This window comes from Lissotriton vulgaris, chromosome 5, assembly GCF_964263255.1.
Source record: "Lissotriton vulgaris chromosome 5, aLisVul1.2, whole genome shotgun sequence".
NCBI lineage: Eukaryota > Metazoa > Chordata > Amphibia > Caudata > Salamandridae > Lissotriton > Lissotriton vulgaris.
In genome coordinates this window covers 1,500,117,024-1,500,130,883 of record NC_141693.1, presented here as the reverse complement: position 1 = coordinate 1,500,130,883, position 13,860 = coordinate 1,500,117,024, and the positions used below count along the sequence as shown (strand labels likewise).

At 42.5% G+C, this 13,860-nt stretch overlaps 1 protein-coding gene across 1 annotated transcript in view; it reads right to left on the bottom strand.

Annotated features, from left to right (window-relative positions):
• CIMAP3 (ciliary microtubule associated protein 3) overlaps positions 1-13,860 on the bottom strand; it is a 145,564-nt gene that overhangs the window by 104,179 nt on the left and 27,525 nt on the right. The window lies entirely within an intron of this gene.

Sequence of the window (13,860 nt, the reverse complement as noted above, 5' to 3'; positions counted from 1 at the left end):
TCAAATATGCAGGCCGTTTCGTATTAATAAGGCGGAGCCTCTAATAAAATATTCCTAGTTACACTTCTTTGCCTACGACTTTTTTAGAGTACCCTCGAAAACTTTTTATCCCATTTACAGTGCTAGATAGCATCCCTATGTAGGTCTCATTGCCAAAGTGTTTCTGCGCTTGAAGAATGTTTACATGCACTTCAATTTCTACCCATGTCATACGTGCCAACACACCTGTCTCAGCAGGGTGACTCATGATATTTTAATCCACACGCAGCTTTATTTTTGCTGTGATTTTTTTTTAAACGTCCCTCTTTCTTACTTCCAAATGTTAGCATTATGCCATATATGGTGGTTTAGTTCCCTGTGCTCAAGGAGAGAACAGGCCTGTCTGGAAATGTGTGTACTAAAAGAAATGTGTACTAGAAGTACCTATGGTTCAAGTACAAATGTCAATACTTAATAATACTGATTGTGTTTAATAGACAGGACAACTGTACTTTCTTGATAACTCGCATTGGTGTAAAATGCATTTGGAAATAAACAAAACTATTAACCAGTCTAACAAAATAAATCAGACATTTTCCGCGTACTTAGGGAGTGTTGGAATGTGGGGATCCAGTGAAATATTAAGGTTATCTCACTCGACATGCCATCAATTAAGCACTACATTTACAGGTTTAGGCATGTTACTTACAAATCATCCGTGAGGTGCAATGCAGAGACGGTAACACGGTGAGAAAGAAGTGGCGGACTGAAGTCTGACCTTTAAGAGGCGGAAGAGCGGCATATTAGGATCAATTCAGGATTCCTTGCTGCATAACCACAACGTGATTATTTCCACGTCTTCTCCCGTATGATTTTAATATAACATTGGAGAATCGTCACACCTCAAAAATAGAGCAAACAAGAGAGCTTAACCATCAGGAGGTGCACACACACGAGATGGGGGTTTAAGGACAAGATAAGAAAAGAGCCTAGCCCCAACATTACCATACAGGGGCCCGCCCTCAACCACAAACAAATGCTATTTGGCCAGACTTGAGGAAAAGCCATTTAAGAAAGAGTAACAGACACAAAGAGCATTGAATCTTTTGAAATCAAAGAGTTTGATGGAGGAATAATCACCCGGAAATTTCCTTTTTCCTGAAGAAGGTGGTCAATAACAATCCGTAGTCACCACCGAAACGCGTCAACGCCAGTTGTATACAGAAGGATTCCATCAGGGAATAGCTTATGGATAAGAGCAAGGCTCTCACCTGGCTTTTCCCCACTATGCCAAACATGGACCTTCGTTTAACAATGGAATTTTCCTTGTGTTGTTAGGGTTTCCTCCTTTTTTAGCTACTTCAATGATGTTGTTTTTGTGTTAAGATGGTAATATTATGACATGTATTTGCATTATTTGTTGTTTTAATGGTTGATGAAATTGTATCTTCCAGTTTCTCAGCAGTTGGAAGACTGATCCCATGTTTTTAAGATTAAATATTGTTTTAAAAAAATAAATTCTAATAATTTTGTAATTGTTTCATGCGCTATAACTCAACTCCAGCGAGTTGATTTGGGTAAACAAGTTGTGGGGGATTCATAGAGTGGGAGATCACCCCAGTGGTTGTGCACATGAGGTTTTGAAAGATTGTAGGTGTGTTAATGTATGTTATTGGTAAGTGGTCAAACAGATCCTAGGGGTCAACTCTACTTTTACTGATATATAGTGCTCGGTCCCCTAGGACAGTTGAGCCCCCTCTCTCTTTTTTCTACACTTACAAATCATCAACATCATGCGTTTAAGTCTAATTAGTTATTTGAAGCCAATAGACCCTTCAACATTAAATGCAATGAAGTGCTTGGTGCGTGGCTTCCCTGGCTAGGTTTGTCGCCTCCCCAGGGAGCAACGGTGCATAGTTTGGGAACCACTAGTCTATAGTTTGTATATACATTCTACTGCATTTTACTTGCTAACTCCTGGCTTTGGCTGCATGACCTTGGAACTACATTGCCTGTTTGTCTATGGTTTTTATGCACATTCTACAGCATTTTACTTGCTCCCTGTGATGGTACCTTACTGTCTGGGCTCAATTGTACTACTCACCTCCCTATGTCTCTACACTCTTCGCTACTCCTTCTCCTCATCGGACTCTAACCTCGGTCGCACTCCTGTATGTTGCGCCGTCAACTGGAAACCACCGCAAATATGCCGATTACTATGCTCCCCCATAAACCTCTAGACACAACACTGGTTAGAAAAGGTCCAAACTCATGGACTATTGGTTATCCTACAAATATCTCAAAGAATGATACCTACCATAATTTGTCCAATGGCATCAACAACATTAACTTCGACTTCTATTCCAAACGCCTGGCAAAATGGAAAAACATCTTCCTACTCCTCCTGCCATGACCATCAAGATACCCTACGGAATAAAACCGACGACATTCCCCTCTTTTTCTTTTAGAGGTGACACTGATATATCCATTTTCAAGACAGGTAATATTCTTATCCAAGCGACCGACCCTCACCTTTTCTTACTCAAGCATCACTTTCTGTCATTTTTCAAACCTCTCCCTCCTCAGGGAAATCTGTATCATTTGCCATCATTCCCATGACCTCTGACACGCTCCCCTGAACCACCCCGACTACCTCTACCCTTTAATTCACCTTCCGTCCCAGGGACCTGACTAGCATCCTTACCACCCCTTCCAACACACATAGCACGCATACGTCTTCCCGAGGGTCGACACCTTTGCCTACCCTAACCAGCAATCTTTTGGTTTCTAATCACATTGTTGGGCACCTCAAAGCTACCAGCTCGAACCTTATCACAAGGCCTGCTGCACCTTAACCCTTAGCCAACACACCCCTCCCTATTATTGATTACCCTATTCAGCCCTCAGGGGCTAGCCACTAGCCTAGTCCTAATGATAAGGAACTCACACATATCAAACCACGGCCTGCTCCACGTTACCAAGCACTTGACTCACATCCCCGCTCGTGCATTTCTGAATGTGTATAGATCACTTTCACTGAGATCTTGTCCCATTTGGAACAGAAACTTGACACCAGACAAAGATTTCCAGCTATCGCACCCCGAAAGGTCTAAAGTACCCCCACTCACTGGCTCACCCTCCTCAGCATCTAAACATATCTCCTGGCCCTTCTTTCCTCTTTGTCATCTGGCCCACAGACCCCATCATTCTCAACGCACCCTTTCTGATCAAGCAGCTGCATCGGTCAGTGAATCCTACCTTACGAAGCCCCAAACTGGACCTCCCCAACTCCCCTCCATTATCCAAGTTATTGTGAGCACAAATAGAATGCCCTTAACTATCAATGAGCTCAGACCGCCAGTTCAACTCACCACCATTCAAATTCTTGATTTGATTTGATTTGATTTATCCATTTGTAAAGCGTGCGAATGCCAGGAGGCGTCTTGGCGCTATGACAGACTGCAAACTTCTGAGACGGGCAACCTAGATAACCGCAGTGAATTGCCAAGTTTTGACTGCTTTTCTGAAGGACCCCAGAGATGGGCTATTTTTTATAGATAGGCGGCAGCCGGTTCCAGGCCCGTGCTGTGTGCACCAAGAAACTTCTTCCGCCCCAAGTGACCCGTCTAAATTTTGGGACTCTGATTAGTTTCAGTTGGCTGGATCTAGGAAGTCTGGCCGGTTTGTACAGTTTCAAGTGGGTCTTCAGGAATTGTGAGCCTGATCCCTGAAGCGCCTTTTAGGCCAGGCACAACGATTTGAACTGCAACCTTTTTACTATTGGGAGCCAGTATATGATTTTTAGTTTGTGGGCAATTGGCTCATATTTAGGGATGCCAAGCACCAGCCTTGCGGCTGCATTCTGCAGACGTTGTAGTTTGGCTAGGATCTGTACTCTAGCCCCGGCGTACAGACCATTCCCATAATCCAACCTCGACAAGGGTAGAGCTGTCACCACTGTCTTTTGTGAATCCTCTGGTAAGTATGGCAGTATTTTTTTTATCATCTTTAAGATGAACCAGACTGTTTAGGCCAGTTTGCTGGCTTGGGCATCAAATGAAAGTTTGGTGTCAAGAGTAACGCCCAGATTTGTCACTTTTTCTGACGGATCTGGACAGATGCCCAGGTTATCAGGCCACCAGGCCGGGGACCAGATGCGTCACCCCCCAGTAGCATCACCTCGCTCTTGTCCCCATTAAGGTTTAGGCAATTATTCAGCATCCACTGGCTAACCTGTGACATACACAATTAACATTTTTCTGCCGTCTCATTCACATCCTTGCTGCTAGACACCGCTATCTGGGTGTCGTCGGCGTAGGATACTGGAGTAAAGCCACAACCCCTTATAATTTCTGCCAGTGGTGCAACATATAAATTAAAAAGGGTGGGGCTCAAAGAGGACCCCTGAGGAACCCCACATAGTGAACTAAATAATTTGGATTTTGCCTCTCCTAGTTCTAGCGAGAAAGTTCTGTTCCCTAAGTAGGATGTCAGGGCACAGGCTGAGTCATGGACCCTTGCTTCTCTCAGACAGTTCAGGAGAGTCTCATGGCTGACCGTATCGAAGGCCGCCAACAGGTCTAATAGAACCAAGGCGGCCTTCCCTCCATCATCCAGCACACTCCTGAGTTCTTCCACCGCCGTGAGCAGTGCCGTTTCCGTTCTGTGTCCCTCACGAAAACCAAATTGAGAATGATCCAGCCAGATAGCTAGACAGCTGTTTATTTAGAAGTTTCTCGAGAATTTTAGCTGCAAAAGGAATCCTGGCTATGGGTCTATAGTTGCCTTGTTCCTCGCAATCTAGATTCAATTTTTTTAAGAGTGGCATCACCTATATAATTTTCCAGGCATCTGGGAAAGTACCGGTTTTTAGGATTTGTGAAAATAGTTTTTCCAATAACGAGCTCAACTGCTCTGGGAAGAGCTGCATCACTTTAGTCGGACAGGGGTCCATTGGGCTACCTGAACTAGTGGAAATCACCTCTTGCAGGATTTGATCTGCTGTAGGCGGAGTAAATTGAAACAATGGGGTTTGTGCTAACGATAAGCCTTGACCTCTCTCTTGCATGCTCCTCAACTGTAGATCAGCAGCAAAGCAGCTAATGATTTTGCTGAATCTATTCTCAGGGAAGAAATAGATGTTGCTTTCCTCACAAAATCCTGGCTAAATGACCACACTACCCCTATAGTGATCTGCTAATCCCTCCCCAGTACACTATCATTAGACAGGAAAGACCTAAAAGATCGGGTGGTGGTCTAGCCATAAGTCACAAAATGGGAATATAACTTTCGACTTAAGTAAGGCAGAATACTCAAACTTCGAATTCCCATCCTAGCAAATTTCACACCATCTACCATCCTCCAGGTGAGCGAGCCCTCTTTGCTGAAGAGTTCTCAGACCTTATTACTCAGTTCACATTAACTGACATGAAGGATGTGTTCTTGGGCAATTTAAACACCCTTTGGACCAACACAGAAGACCCCTCAGTCCGACTACTGAAGAACCTCCTGGAAATTAATGACCTAAATCAACTCTGCAATGAACCAACTCGCATCAAAGGCTCCACCCTTTATGTGATTATATCTAAAAATGACCTCATCTCCATCTCACCTATTGATGGGTCTGACCACCATCTAATTGTTTTCAATATCAATTCTTCTGCCAGAGCCCCTCCCATATGTTATTAAGAAACCTAAACAGTTATCCAGAAACATCAAACAAGTCCCAATTCTTGAACTTGAATCCAAGATCCGTGATCCACTACAGTGCCTGCCCCTCTTGTCTACAGCTGAAGAGCTCACTTCACACTACAACTCATTGATCTTGGATGTTCTCGATCAAATGACCCTGCCTAAAAAACAACTAAGATCTTCAAAATCAAAAGCATGGTTTAATTCCGATCTCAACAGCGAAAGAAGAAAACTCAGACCAGCAGAAAGGACATGGAGACAAAACCCCTCAACTTCACCTAGTACTCTTTAGAACTACAATGCTGTCATACAAAAAAATACATCTTTAGAGAAAAAGCCTCCTTCTTCCGTAACTAACTGGACCCTGCAAAAAACAGACCAAGGGAGCTTTTTAACATTGTTAAACAATGAACTACGTCATGACCCCCTCTTGTTATAATCACCACAAACAAATTAAGTTAAGAAATCGCTAGCTTTTTCACTAACAAAGTTGAGCAATCCTTCTTCCAAGTCTCCTCTCTTCCCTCCGTCCTTACCACCCTCACCATCCCACCTCCCCTTGCGGCAGATTCACCTCCAGACCATATTGCTGACCAACAACCATGAAAGGTACTAACAGCTCCTTGAGTCTTTCCAAACTGAAAAGCAACGCCAATTATTCGAATCTCAAACCCCTATCTGAAAAGGAAGTCTTCGATATAATCATGAATCTAAAGCCATTGGCCCACACCAAGGCTCCCCGTCCATCCACGATGGCGAACAATCTCAACCACATCGCCCCGTTCTGGACTCAAATCATCAACACATCTCTCACCACTCGTTGTGTACCGATCTCTCTCCAATTAGGACAAATCACTTCCATTCCCAAAAATCCCAGGGCTGACCCTAAGGATCTCAACAGCCTCAGACCTATCTCCAACCTCCCGTTCCTTGCCAAGACCTTGAAAAAATGTGTCTTACAACAACTTAATCATCATATATGAAAATTCTCCCTCTTTGACACCTTCCAATCTGGGTTTAGGAGGCTGCAGTACTGAAAGGCCATGCTGAATATATCTGATGACATTCACAGATCCTTAAAAGAGGTTGACGCTTGCCTACTTCTCCTAGTTGACCTATCGAAGGCGTTCAATATTGTTAATCACCCAGCCCTTCTTAAATCTTTGAAGTTGCGTTTCGGTATGAATGGCACCATACTAAAATGGTTCACATCCTTCCTTCAGCACCGCTTACAACAAATCAAAATCAATTCATGCTTGTAAAAACCCACTCGGATAAATCTTGGCGTGCCTCAGAGCTCAATTCTTTCCCCCTCCCTTTTCAATCTCTTCATGAAACCCCTGATGGTCATCTTGAAACAGGAAGGGATCAAGTATCATCTATGCTAATGAAACTCAACTTTACTACAAAATCAAATCACCCAATGACATTCTACATCTTAATGACACACTGGACAAGTTACAATCCTGGTTTTACACTAATCACTTAAAGCTACACCCCATCAAAACAGAAGTAATTATTTTCTCCCCCAAAAGTAACCACCTTCTTATCCACAAATGACTCAATGACCTCAATGCTTTAAATTGCTTTCTTACACTATCCAACTCCGCAAAATCAAAAACATGTCAATAAAAGAGCAAATCATGAATACTGGAAAAGGAGCGCTGTACTCACTGAAAAACATCAAGAAACTGAAACCATTTATTCCAGCCGATGATTTAAAGATTGTGGTGTAATCTTTGGTCCTCTCCAAACTAGACTATGGTGATGCCATTCTCAATGGGATGCCGAAAACTCACCTCACCCCCCTGAGAACAGTACTTAACATGGCAGCCCGGCTCATCTCGGACGTTAAATGGTTTGAACACATCACTCCTGTACTCAAGAGCCTCAGCTGGCTTCCTATTGAAGGAAGGTGTACCTGCAAGACTGCATGTATCATCCAGAAAGCCCTTCACACTCATACACTCAACTACTTAGAAAACAAGCTGGCAAATGCAAGGTCGACTAGTTCATTGAAAAGCTCCAATGCACTTCTGCTCCTACCTCCCAATCAAAAACAGTCAGCAACCAAGTTGCGCTCTTTTTCCAGAAATAATCCATGTATATGGAACTCACTACCGGGTGACCTTTGTTGCAACCCTTCCTTCCCTTACTTCAAGAGAAACCTGAAACTTCTCCTCCTCCTCCTCAACAAATACTTTAACTCCTAGTTTATGGAACTTGGTTAATTATCGCCTGATCAGTTCTAGACCCGCTGTCTTAAGCGGCTATTTATTTGCTTATGCTGTCGATTAGATCCTCTCAAATTGTGTCTCTAGTTGTTGGTTACTCTACTATCACCTTTGATGTGTACCATTATCTATTGAACTCTCGCCTCATATGTTGATTGCGTGATTGTTTTACTGTATTCTATCACGATCATGTGAAGCGCTTTGACACCTCCGGATCCAGCAAGCACTATATAAAACCCTTCCTTTCCTTACTTCAAGAGAAACCTGAAACTTCTCCTCCTCCTCCTCCTAAACAAATACTTTAACTCCTAGTTTACGGAACTTGGTTAATTATCGCCTGATCAGATCTAGACCCGCTGTCTTTAGCGGCTATTTATTTGCTTATGCTGATTAGATCCTCTCAAATTGTGTCTCTAGTTGTTGGTTACTCTACTATCACCTTTGATGTGTACCATTATCTATTGAACTCTCGCCTCATATGTTGATTGCGTGATTGTTTTACTGTATTCTATCACGATCATGTGAAGCGCTTTGACACCTCGGTCTGGCAAGCACTATATAAAACGTATAAAAAATAATTATATAAATAAAATTCATTATAAGGACGTCCAGGGTTGATTCTAACAGGGGGGCCTCTACTCCATTGGTATATAAAGAGAACAGAAAAGGGGAATGGACACACCCCTGACAAACCCCCCTATTAATGGAAAAGCATCTAGTACACCCCCCCTGTTGCCAGTATCGAACACAGGCTTCAGCCCTCGTATACAGTTGTCTGATGAATAAAATTACTACCTGGTCAACGCCCATCTCCTTCATAATCCCCCATAAGTGAGAATGGGTAACACAATCAGAGGCTGCAGATAGGTCCATAAAAGCCAAGTAAAGCTTTCCTTGTTTAACTTGGGTGTACTCGACAGTGAGCTAACTCAGATTGAGACATTGGTCCTGGGTGCCTTTACTCTTTCTAAAAGCCGTATTGGGATGGGATCATGACTTTGTTGGTCATATCCCAATCCTCTGGTCTATTCAATAGGATTCTGTCAATAAGTTTCGCAGTGCTGTCCATAAGCTAAATGGACCTATAATTTTTGGGGTCTGATTTGTTGCCCTTTTTGAAGATGGGAACTAACATAGATTTTTGCCATGACTCCGGTGGGCCCACATTGGCTATCACATTAAAAAAGTTGGTAAGAACTGGGTCCCAAAGTTCAGGCAGCTCCGAAAAGATAGCTCCTGGGGTTCCATCCGGACCCAGGGCCTTATTACTGGCCCAAGAACTTCACTAATCTCCAGATGATTAAAAATAAGGGCAGGGTTGGGGACAGCGTGGTATCTTTCGAAAATAACAGGGTCCCTTCTCGATTACCTTCAAATGTTTTTGTGAAGTGAACCACCCAAGCAAAATTCCTCATCCACATAGTAGTCTAAATTAGGATCTGTGAATGGTTTCCAAAAGGGGGCATTAATTACTGCCCATAAATCTCTGGAATTATTTGAAGCGGAGAAGAGGTAGAGTTTTTCCCAGGCTTCCTACTTCAATGAATTTAATCTAGTCTTCCTAGCAATTTTATACTGTTGCGGGCAAGGCTGAACTGGGCATCGTTTCTTGAATCCATCTTAAGGGTTTGGTAAAGGTTTAAAAGTGCTTTTGTATAGTCTTGATGAAACCATTTCCCACCCTTATGGTTTGGGGCTGTACCACTTTTTGATAAATTGTTTTTTACCTCCTGCAAAATTAATTCAAAGGAAGTCATATTTCTGGTTGGTTCACAATTCATCTCAAGCCAGATCGTAACTTATTTGTGCCTACTTGCTACAACCTGAGGGATAAATTCTTCCCAATTAATTTTTTCCCACTTTAGGGTGATCCTATTTTTCCTCAACATATAAGGTCTTATATGTGTAATCTGAGGCCGACGATCCCCTCCATGTACAAATGATAAGATATGTCTGCATGATCGCTAAAACTAGAAAAATGTATTTTAATGTTGGTCAGAGCACCTTTGATGGATGCTGATACGATTAAAAAAATCAATGGCGGAGCCCTTAGGAGTAGAACGAAAGGTATTTCTAGCTGGCCTGTGATTTCGCAGAAGGGGTTCATTATCTCTAAATCTTTGGTAATGATTAGTCTATTTATTATTTTGCCATACTGGTCGTGCATAAAGTGCGGGATACCTGTTCCATCCTCATCCAAGAGGCCACAAATCGAATTAGAAAAAAAAAAAAAACTACGCACATTAAAAACACCCTACGTGGAAGAAAATAGTTGTGGTAGTTCTTTAGCCTAACTCGTGTATAATGAACACATATAAAATACAGAAAACAATTCACCACTCAAGATTTGAATTCAATTAAAAAAACTGAAATTTAATTTCCATAAGTAACACCGGCAATAAATGCGATTATAAATCAAAGCATTAATGGGTTGCAATGCAGTAGCTCCAAACATTGGTAGTGCATATAGTATTTACAGTGCTCTTGGTGTGAGAAGGAAAAAAGGAGAATGGGGTAATGGTAGTGAATTGGTGAGTGAGGGACAGGGTAAAGGTGTAGTGACAAGAACACAATTACAGTTATGTACAAGAAGATCTTTTCAGCCTATTACAGGTCAGTTTGTTCCTATATATACATTGCTCATAGATACATTTTAATTAAATTATTTAATTCTATGAGCTTGTAGATGTTCGGTAAACGGTCTACGTTTCGACCCCAGGGGGATGGAGGGTGAGTGGTTTCCTCATGCCGGAGTCTTCGTTAAGACAGGTTTTAAAGATGAGCACCAAATAATAATAAATAATGGTTCAGTACAGTGGCAAAGTTGGTATCAGTGGTGAAAGATCAGGGAGGTGCTTCAAATTTCACCTACTTGTTGAGGGAAGGACGGACAGCGTACGATCCCTAATGGGCTCTGAAAAGGCTCCTAAAATTCTAAAAAGAGACATGTTGTAAATTACAAAGGCGGAATTCTTCCAGCACAAATTTGAAACAGAAGGGTGGCACACTCACTTCTGGAGTGACGAAGCTCGTTGCCATGGTGATCATTCCAATAGAGAGAGCGGGGTCTATTGTAGATTCGTGCGGCATCGAGAGGTATTTCCTTGACCCGACGGGGGCCCCGTCAAAATGGGGTCTTGACTCTGGTAATTGATATCGCGGCGGTTAAAAAAAATCAATCAATCAAGGAAACCTCTGAGTGAAAACCCAAAGCCGGCAAAGTTACTGATACAAAACGTTTTGAGGTCTCAGGCGGTGTAAAATCATTGTTCCTACCCAACAGTGAAATAAACATAGTGAACATGTTGTATTGACCCTTATACAAGGCGGATTAGTTGAAGATATATTCAATAGGCACACATGCCGAGAAATATCCCCAAACGAATTGTGTGTTCAAAAAATGCTTAACATTGCTGATTGCAGTTTTGGCAAAGGTAAACAATGAAAAATAGATATTCATTAGTTGAAGACATATTAAGTGTACAGTTAGCACACATGGCGAGCACTCTCCCAAACCACATCATGTATTTAAACACTATGTTACGTACTCAACATCGTAAATTGAAGTGTTGGCAAACATGAAAAACACATATTCATATCAGGGGGCTCTGAATGCATAAGAAGGCAAAAAGGTGCAATTAGTACATTGTTTCACACTATATATACTCTGAATTGGGATGATGTTTCTTCTAATTCGCAAAGGAAGAAACTGAAGGTACATCGTGTTACAACGGACCCCATCTACTGGCAGGGACCCACATGCACAAATTGGCATATATCTGATATGCTGGAGTAATATCTAAGAAGTAGTAGTGGAATAATGCCCTGTGTTTGAGGTCCTATATGTACTTGTCTCTTATGGTAGTACAGAGGTCAGTGTGGTCAGCTTTATTCTGCATGTAGACCAGCCATTTGGGCATAGGTGGCATCTTGCTCGTTGAGACCATTCATCACTGTGTCCAGTGGGTGAATCCACTTGCATTCTCTAATGTTAAAGATAGGGCATAGGTCACCTCCTCCTTGGCCAAGAGACACCATCTGCAGCATTAGCCATTTAATAGATTCTGGGGTGTGCATATGGTTAGAAAAATGTTCCACAAGGCTCCCACTGTCTTGCACCTAATCCTGCCGCAATGCTGTAGGATTCGTGTATTTACCTTCTGTCGGGTTTGACCAACATACAGTAGGTCACAGCAGCATAGAATCGCGTAGATTACATTTGAGGTATTACAATTTGTATGTGCTTTCAGGTTGATGGTATGATTTTTTAAATTAAAAGTTTTGGTTTCTATACACATTGAGCATGCCTTTCATTGTGTACACTTGTAGAGGCCCACCACTTCTGCTAAATTCCACATTGTCTGAATGGTCGGATTAGATGGCATGTCTAGTAGTGAACGGACGACTTGGTCCTTGATATTATTGGCTTTTTTAAAATCACACATGAGTGGCTCTTGCATTTCTATGGTATCTGCGATCAATCCCCAATGGCAGTTAATTATCCTTTTGATGTAATTGCTCCTGGTACAATAAGTAGTTACACATATCATTCAGTTGAGGCCTGTGGTGCGTTGCTTGGGCGTTAGAAGGGCATCTCTGTCATTGTACCACGCTCTCTTCTTAGCTCTTTTAACCAATCTACTGGGATATCCTCTTTCCAAAAGGCGGTTGATCAAGTCACCTGATTCTTTGAAAAAGTCTTCTTTGAGCAAACAGTTTCTCCGGATCCTCATAACGTTTTGTATCAGTAACTTTGCCGGCTTTGGGCTTTCACTCTGAGGTTTCCTTGATTGATTGATTTTTTTAACCGCCACAATATCAATTACCGAAGTGAAGACCTAATTTTGATGGGGCCCCCGTCGGGTCAAGGAAATGCCTCTTGATGCCGCACGAATCTACAATAGACCCCGCTCTCTGTATCAGAATGATAACCATGGAAACGAGCTTCGTCACACCAGTACCGAAGCCCGCCCTCCATCCCCCATTGGCCGTAAGCAGGGTGAGCCACTGGGAACCATCGAGCGGCTGCACCTCGTGTTACACGCACGCCGTGGATTTGCCTACATTATGTGTGAGCACATCGAGTCGGCTCACTGTCAGAGGTGACCGGCCGCTGTGAGCAGGTAAGCGCTTAGATAAGAATTGCTACCAATCCCTAATCCCTGTGCGTATTTCAGACTCTGTCCACAACTATTTTAAATGTGGAAGATGGAGCTAATGTGAACTCCTTTACGTGACTGTTGCCAGCCACTTTTGCAAAATGCGGGTCTATCTGCCCGCGATTAATGTCACATCAACATTACTTATGTGTCTTCTAACATCACACTGATCTTTCTGCTAATGTGTCTTTTGAAGAGAACTTGGCAAACGTATCCTCATGCTTAAATCCAACTCTGTCCGCATCTAGTTTAAACCATTATGAGACTTTTTAACATCACACCGATCTTTCTTTTATTGTGCTTGCTGGAGAGAACTTGGCAGATTAATGAAGTGCCAACTCTCTTCATCTTCCTTCTACAAGCATGCGCATAATTGATATCAGAATATTGAGAGACGACATGCCCCAGACTACGCCCCTTTCTTTTTCTCACAGACCCTGGTCTCGATCTACTCTTCTTTCGCATCAGCAGATTCACTACCTCAAATGCAAGCAAAGCTGCAGAAGTGAGTGTGCCACCCTTCTGTTTCTAATTTGTGCTAGAAGAATTCCGCCTTCAACATGTAATTTACTTAAACAACATGTCTCTTTTTAGATTTTTAGGAGCCTTTTGAGAGCCCATTAGGGATCATACGCTGTCCGTCCTTCCCTCAACAAGTAGGTGAAATTTGAATCACCTCCCTGATCTTTCACCACTGATACCAACTTTGCCACTGTACTGAATCATTATTAATTAGTCTTAGGTGCTCAACTTTAAAACCTGTCTTGACGAACACCCCGACGTGAGGAAACCACTCA